Source organism: Lichenostomus cassidix, chromosome 10, assembly GCF_008360975.1.
Source record: "Lichenostomus cassidix isolate B80296 chromosome 10, HeHo_3.0, whole genome shotgun sequence".
NCBI classification, from domain to species: Eukaryota; Metazoa; Chordata; class Aves; order Passeriformes; family Meliphagidae; genus Lichenostomus; species Lichenostomus cassidix.
Genome location: NC_139491.1, coordinates 14,021,416 through 14,029,924, shown reverse-complemented (window position 1 = coordinate 14,029,924; position 8,509 = coordinate 14,021,416). Strand labels below are relative to the sequence as shown.

The window sequence follows — 8,509 nt, the reverse complement described above, 5'->3', positions numbered from 1 at the left end:
CTTGGACTTTGATACAACCACCTTGGGTAAACAAAGCCTAAGTGAAATCGGAGAAGAACTTACTGCACCAGTTCACTCTGAAATAGCAGATTGCCTCTGATTTTATTAAAATCTGGGCAACATCCCATACTGTTGTATAGGCAAACCATTGCAGGATTTGAGATCTGGTAGATGTGAAGGATAAAATGGTTATACCATGCACACTCTATTTTAAAACGCAAGGTAGGATCTGAATTCACACTGTGATTGACCTACTTATTTTAAAGTAATTCCCACATCAAGGGATCAGGCCAGAAAATAAAACATGCCATAGGTGCTTTGAAAACCATGAACTGAGAGTCATAAGATTGTAGGATAATTCAGCTTGGAATGAACCTCAGGAGAACACCTGTCCAACCTCCTGCTCCAAGCAAGGTGATTGATGAGGCCAAGTGCAGTGGTTCAGGGTTTTTCCCAGCCTACTCTTGAAAACCTCCAAGGGTGGAGACTGTCCATCTTCGGTGGACAACCTGTTCCCATGTTTGTTTGGCTGCTGAGGGAAGAACATTTTCTTTATACCTAGTCTGAACCTCTCTTGTTTACATTTATGTTGATGTCTTCCCGATATGTGCCTCTGTGAAGGGTGCAAATTTGCCATCTTGATGACTTTGTCATAGGTACTGTTAGGTCCCCCAAACTCTGCTTTCATCAGGCTGAGCAAGCCCTGCTTCCTCAGGGATTCAGCTCCAACCATCTCCCTGGCCTCTGCTGAACTTGCTCTAGTTCACTGATGTACACAGCTGTATTCCTGACCTGGCAAATATCTAGACTACCTTCATTCCCCTGTGTAGTTTTTGAACACCTGTCTAGTGGTTTTTCTTGCTGAAAAACTGCTCAGATACTCAGTGCTTTCTTCAGTATGTATGTCTGCAGAGTAAGGCTTGAAAGCCAATTGTTTGTTAAAGCAAATCAATTTGAGTTAATTTAAAAACATAACATTTGTACCTCCTACTGCAGTCTTGAAAATAACATTAAAAGGTACCTCCATGCTCAGCTCTCAGCCTGCTTTCTCCCTCTAGCCCTTCTCTGGCAGCAGTGGAGGCCAAGAGTGAGGGAGGGGACTTGTAAATTCTTGTCTGTTCTTACACGCTTCCCAAGGAATCCACACCACCACTGTCCAACATGGGATTTGAGGTGAATGGTCTTTGGTTTGACCCATACAAATGCTCTTTTCATCTTATCAGAGATCATTATTTTTGTACTTATATCATTTTCTTGATGTTTCTAACTAAAGCAGTACTAAACTGTTGTATTTTATATCATTATATCTTCAGTGTAGTGCATAGTGAATGTGTAGATTTATTTTCTAAAAGGCAAATTTGTATCACAATCTCTTTATCAAGGCACAACATCAACAATAATATTAATTTATTTTGGAGTCTTCAACTGTCTCACTCATTAATTGATCCCACTTAAATAATCACAGAATTACAGAACTGAGCAATTTAGGCTGGAAGGGACCTCAGAGGGAAGATGGTCCAACTCCCTGCTCAGAGCAAGGCTGATTTTGATGTTAGATCAGGTTGCCCATCATAGCATAAAGTTTTGATCTTAAAAGCTTGTGTAATTTTTCAAAAAATCTCCCTCTGATGGAAAAAAAAATCTTTGTAATTTTGTTGTTGTGAATGTACACAGCTCAACTGAATTCAGTCCCAGGAACACAGGAGGCAGCACTCCTCATTTACCAAGTCCTTGTGGACTTCTTCCAGGTTTATACCAGCCTTGCAAATAACAGCATTATTCATACATTTTGGTTTGCAGTTGGAGAAAAAAATTCAACTCCGTGAATTCTAAGTATCTCTTACATCTGAGGCTTCTCTTAATCAGATCCACAGTGAAAGAGCCACATGCTATTTTCCCTCAAAAAGCCTCAAACCAAGCAGAGGATGTAAAAAGGCTGTTCACTTTGTTACTGTACTTTTTACTCCAGTGGTACTTTAGATGGACATGTTTAACACAGTAAGGACATATTTTCTGAACAGGGATGCTGCTCTCATTCGAGGCCAGCAAAGGAGAGAAAAGAAGAATTTTTACTAGGTACAGAGTTAGAGGAAGCTACAATGATTATATTATTTTCCAACCTGTCCTAATCACTGAAGTGATTTCATCACATTTTAAGCCATAAAATTCTGCCTTTGTTTTATACATGCCATTTTGTTTCTCCCTCCCTATATTTCACAAGAATAAGTTGCTGAATCCATTTTTTATTTCCTGTAAGTAGAATTCTACATACTCCAAGTGTAACTGAAGGCAGAGTGTAACCATCTGCATTTTAGAAGAAAATTTTACAATTCAAAAGTGACTGTTTATTCTTTGGAAGGCAGATACAGGAAAAAAAACTACATTGAATTTTGAAAGTTTTCTTAATATAATTTGTTTTTATATTACACAAGTCCTTCATCTTACTACTGTAAGAAGTACCAGATTATGTGGTTTTCTAACTAAAAGAATGATGCCTTGTTAAGGTTATTAAGCCTTATTTTAATGGCTTTGAAGCATTAATTAAATAATTAAATTATTCCGGCCAACAGAAGACAAATATCTGTCTGACAAAACTTACTTTAATTGTAGTCTTTAAGTAAGAGAAAAGCACTAATGCCCTTTTTTTTTGCCTTTGCTGTCAGTTTTAGCCAATTAGAAAGCAGTCAGAGCAGTGTTTGTTTCATTAAAATTTCTAATCTTTTCCAGATTCACTGACTTCTCGTAAAAGTTATTTCTTTCTGAAGCCACAATAATGTTTTAGAATGGAGAGCAAGGGAAAGCTTTATTCTGTGGCTTTTCCAGAGATAAATGACTTGGTGGGTTTTTTTCAGTCAGTTTAGTCTTTCCACATTTTAGCACCATCCTGATCCCTGCTTGGTGCTGGCACACAGTGTCACTCAGGCAGTGGGTAGGTGGAAAGGCACATGTGAGTTGCCAGCTGCACCATGGTGTCACTTCTGTGAATGCTGAGCCTGGAGCAACCCCTGCAAGTCCCAAATGCTCGGCTAACAAACCTCCTCAGGCACTGAAGTGGAGCTTGTCCTTAAATATTTCCCCAAAGCTAGCTCTAGTGATCAATATCAGGAGAATCGAGCAGTGCAAATGTTTGCAGCTAGAAAATATCCTCAAAATAATTCTTGATGTTAGCACTTCTGTGCATGAGCTGGTAGGTGTTACTAACCAAACAGACTGTCAGACAATACACGCGCTGAAAAAAACTGATGGAAGTTCTTGATACAGGGAATTTTTCTTAAATCTTTCAAAGATTTTGAAAGGCATCCTGTCCATATGAATGTTTTGATAGAAATGTCACCACTTCTAAGTTTTATGCATCATTTAAAAGTACAGAGGTTCCTCTTTACTCGGCTCGAGCTCCTCAACATGATAATGTGTGTTCTGCCTTTCCCAGAGATGATTTGCACATTCTTGGCTGGTGGAGCATGCAGACCATTTAGGCACACCACCACTGACATTCAAGGGGAAATGCTTTCCCCTGCTTCTGAGCAAGGATGTTGAACACGTATCATTCACTCAATATAGTCAGCTTGGGAATTAGATGTTTATCATTAAAATAAGCAGAATGTTTAAAAGCATGAAAAGAGTTTATTGTGAATTAGACTGTGCTTGGTCCACTCAGTGCTTAGCAAAGATTCATGCAGACGCACAGCACTGATTCTTTCAGCTCCAAAAATGTTGTTGAAAGTCATCTTTGTAGTCTATGTAGAGTAGATGGACCCAGTAGCACACATTCATTTCAGTGAACTCTGGACCAGTTTCTTGATTAGCTGGCCAATGCACTTTTTAGATATTCTTCCACAACCTTGTTTCTTGTCATTCATAACTTCTTATAAAGATGTTTCTATGTATGTAAATACACATACATACAAATATGTATGTCCTAAGGAAATTAACCTATACATTAAACAGATCCACATCCAAAGCAAATAGAAAAACCTACAAAACCTGTATTGATTTTCTGTCTTCTGTTGGCCCAATATAAATACACTCTGGAATCTTGCATGACTTTTTCCATTGCTTTTTATCACAGTCTCATAATTTTATGTAACATTTCCATGTTCAAATGAAATACTAGGCAAATTATTTTTGTCCTATTTCCATAGAACTGCTGTATTCACCTTCTGTTGAGAATAAAAGTGTTGTGCACTATTAGCATTACCAGATATATTTTTGCTTTAATAGCTGTTGCAGCTCATATTTGCCACCCAGCTATTTTCTCAATGAAAATATTCCCTACCTTTTGTGTCAACGTCAGCCAACATCCAAGAAATCCACTATGGAAATCCCAAGCCTCACATGATCAGTAATTATACAACGTAAGCCCAGCTGAGCTGAGAAGTGTTTTGTCTATTCTTCAAAACCAAGGATGAAACATGCCCAAAGAACTGTTGCTTTTCATCCAAACCACCAAAGTCTGTGGGACGTGAGAGGGGGCAGATAAATAGTTGAAGTTTTGTCCCATTTCTTTATTGTGCACATCAGGGTGGTTTGAGTTTGTAACACTTGATCACCCATGTGTTTAATGGCTGCAAACCATCACACCTATCCTGCAGCCAGAGCCATGTGCTGAACAGCACTGTCCTTCCTCTGCACTGGCAGATCTGGCTGCAGAACCAGCACCTGGCTAGGAGCAGCCAGAGCAGGGTACTCCTCCAAAAAGCCAGAAGTGAATCCACTTATGCCTAATCTCTGAATTAGTGTGGACACGAGTCTTTATTTTCTTCACAAAAACAATGAAAATTGAATACATATATTTTGAACTTTTTTTTTCTGTCCCTATTTTTTTCCAATAACTGTGCTTCTGTTTAATCGGAAATAAACTAAATCCCAGTACAATCTATTGATGAAAACCAGGATCTGTATCCATTGGGAGTGGTTTCCAAAGTGGTTTGGAAGCGGTATCAACATAAGACTAGAGGTTTGGCTGTTATGATTGTTACATTGTGTTGTTTCCATTTTATTTATATTCTGGCTTAGAAGTGGCTCTAGAACTCCATTAGAGCCAACTGCAGGGCTTCAAGCCTGAAGTGAAACGTTTGTTAGCAGGACTACAGCCCTCAGCTGCGGGTGCGTTTACTGGTTTGATCGCTTAGAAAGCGCAGTCCCTGGAAGTTGTACTGGTTGTGTTCAGGTCACAACGAGCTGAGCAACGTGGGGCACATGCCGGCTGCCTGCAGGCACTTGGGCTATTTTGCGCCCGTGATATGCCTGCAGGACTTGTTTCAGCATCCACCCGGTGACAAGATGCGCCGTACTTTCCAGCGTTTGCAGGGATTAGCAGCACCTTAGTTCAGCGGGTACGCGGGAGAAGGGAAGGGCAGAGCACGCAGCACGCTTGGGGGCACGGGCACCCCCGCTGGCTCAAGGCCTGTCCGTGGCGGGCAGCGCCGTGCGGGTAGCGCTCAGCCCGGGGAGCGCTCAGCCCGGGGAGCGCTCGGAGCAGCAGCCGCCCGCGCTCTGGGCCGGAGCTCGCGGGCCGCGCGCCGGGATTCCCTGAGGGAATGACGTCCCGGCGGCGCGCGGCCATTGGCTGCGCAGCGGCGACTTCTCCATTTATGGACACATCGCCCATAAGCGCGGGGTAGCCCTGGCTCCGTGCCGCTCGTTCTTCCCGGTTCCCTTCCCGCACCGTTCGGCTCCAGCTCCAAGCCCAATCGCCACCCGCCCGCCCTCTCCGGCCCCGGCCCGGCCGCGCCCCGCCCATCCAGAAGCTGCGCGCGCGGGGAGGGCGGAGCCGCCGCTCCCCTCCCCTGCCTCGCCTCGGCCCGCCCGTCCCTCCGTACCGGGGCGCCGGCGTGTCTGGGCAGAGCCACGGGCAGCGCAGCGCTGAGGAGCCGCGATGGTGAGCGGGGAGCTCGGCAGGGGGCCGAGCGGGGCCGGGGCAGCTGTGGTGGGCCGGCGGACCGCGGGGCGGCGGCGGGAGCGCGGCTGTCGCGTCCCCTCACGCGGTGCCGGGAAGGGGCCGCGGCAGCGCTCCGTGTCCCGCTCCCGACCGGGGAGCGGTTGTGTAACCGCGCCGGCCTGTGGGAAGCCGGGCCGTGCCGTGCCAGGCACTTGGCGGGGGCTAGCCGCTGCCGGCCCTGCGGAGCCGCGTCGGTGCCCTCGGTCCCGTCCCGAGCCCGCCCGTCCCATCGCGGGGCGCGGGCAGGGCCGGCGCCGCCTGTGGAGTACGAGCCGCGTCTCCCGCCCTCTCCCGCCGCCGGGGATCTGAGGGGGTTTCGGATGTTGGTGTCCTCGGGTAAGAGGAATCCTGTGGCAGGGGAACGGCACGGTGTGGTCGAACAACAGGTGACGCCTCTCGGGCTCGGAGGGCGCTGGCGGAGCGGTCTCGGTGGGCAGAGCCGCACCCCCGCCCCGCGGTGCTCCCTCCGTGAGCAGTGCCGGTGTCACTGCGGTCCCCTCTCCCGCCGGGCTGCGGAGCGGCAGCGGGAGCGCTCAGGTGTGCCGCAGATGGAGCTCCGGAACACGCCAGCTCGGGCACCGCCACTGCTGGGGCTGTACGGGTCAGGTGTGACGAGGGGACGGGATGTCCGGAAAACACCGCAGTGCTACACTGAGGGAAAATCGAGGTTCGGCAGGTGAACCTGGTTTGTCTTTAGTAATTGCCTTCTCATGATTGATAATAGCTCTCATCCTGAAGTAATTCAAGTAACGATTATGTCTACCTGTTACACAAGAACTTGAGAACAAGTGGTGCAAAACCCTGTGGTAAAAGTTAGGCTAAAGTCCATAACTTTTAAACGAGTAATTTATTTAAAACTGTTCTAAAGCAGAATACTAAAGACCTGAGTGTTGAGATGCTTGGAAAACTTTTGCAATATTTCTCCTAAAGATTAACTAAAGTTAAGTTTTAAAGACTGACCAGCCTAGTTCTTGTGTATTCAGAGCTTCACTCCCAATACCTTTCCAAGGATGCCTCAGTTATTGCCATTACCTCTGCTTTGACTTCCTGAGGGAAGTACAGCTGAATCTGGTTACACCTGTGTAGAGCACAAATCTTTGCTTTAAATAAAGCAATGCAGAGGTTGGGAAGCTAAAACTTCTCTTGAAGTTAGGAATCATGGTACCAACCACCTCTTAAAAACCTGGTTTTGGTAAGGAGCTTTGAATAAAATAGGTACTTGTGTTCCCTAGGGGTTGATTGTTTTGCCAGGTGATTCAGATCAACTTGTTGGCCTTAACCTTTGCTCCTCAAGTACCTGCTGTGTCACAAACACCTGTGGCACATATGGACTCCTTGGTAGAAGTTGGGTCATTGCTTAGACTGCTGACATGTTAAATGGGGTTGGAAGTCCTCAGTGCAGGTGCTTCAGAGATGTCTGCCTGTTACCAGGAATACTTTGAGATCAGTGTCAGTTGATCTGCTGTGAACTCCATTAATTCCTTTTTAATGAAAGGTTTTAATCAATGTATTGTGTGTAAATACATATAACTAACTGGCAGCATACTCTGTGAGATTTGCTTTATCAAAATAAGAGAATTAATTTCTTCCACAAGATACACTTTTGAGGGATGTATTCAGGCAGTTATTCTCCAGCTTTTAATTTGATTCTGAAGTAGTCTGTACTGTGAGATCTCAAACTAATATGAATTGCATTTTTAGATTATTGGTAAGTAATTATTACAACAAAATCAAAAAAGAATGTTTTAAAAATCACTGTATTTTCAAATAATTATGCCCAAACAATTGTTTGATAGTCATCAGAAGGTAGTATTTTGTAATTTAGTTGGCAGAAGGATTGCCTGGCAGGACTTACAATGACTGCTGATGAACATGAATCATGCTACTAATATCCTGAAACTTTATACTCATTCTCTGTGTTGTATAAAAATCTCACATTATTCCCCTTTTTCTTGTCTTAAGAGTTTTGATGTCTGGAGGGCAAAAGAAGCTGAACATTAAAAGTGTTTTGTGTTTTGTTTCTAAATTGAGTATTTTCTGCCATATCTTCTGCACTGTAGACCCCGAAGTGACCTTTCCTGTTCTGAAAAGTCCCAAGTGCAGGGTGCTGAGTTAGCACTGCCATCAGGTGCTGTTGGTGCTTCTTGGGCCATGTGACAGAGCAGAGCAAATAACGGTGTCACTGTTGTCACCAGTGCCTTCTCCAGTGCCTGCCATGGTGCTCTGCCCAGCCCAGTTCAGCTGGCACACTGTGCAGCTCTGTGCACTTAACAATATGTAAGCTTATTTTTGCTGGTTTATTTTTAATCCAGACCAATATCTGTGTCAGGTTAACAGCATGGTGTCAGGAGGAGATCTGCAAGCATGGAATGGGTGAGCTGTTTCATGGTTGTACATGGCAGTACAAGGTGGGAATGAACAACAGCAGGGCAAAACTGCCATAAAGCTGACAAGTCTAAAGAGCATTTGGCAACTTGAATTTTTTCTCTTGAAATGCATCCATTTTCTTAACTGTGTTTCAATGTTTTAAATTCAAAATAAAAAACCCTAAAAGCCTCTAACAGCTTA

At 44.6% G+C, this 8,509-nt stretch overlaps 1 protein-coding gene across 1 annotated transcript in view; it reads left to right on the top strand.

Annotated features, from left to right (window-relative positions):
• The window catches only part of MYO1E (myosin IE), a 107,783-nt gene that overhangs the window by 24,740 nt on the left and 74,534 nt on the right, over window positions 1-8,509 (top strand). The window lies entirely within an intron of this gene.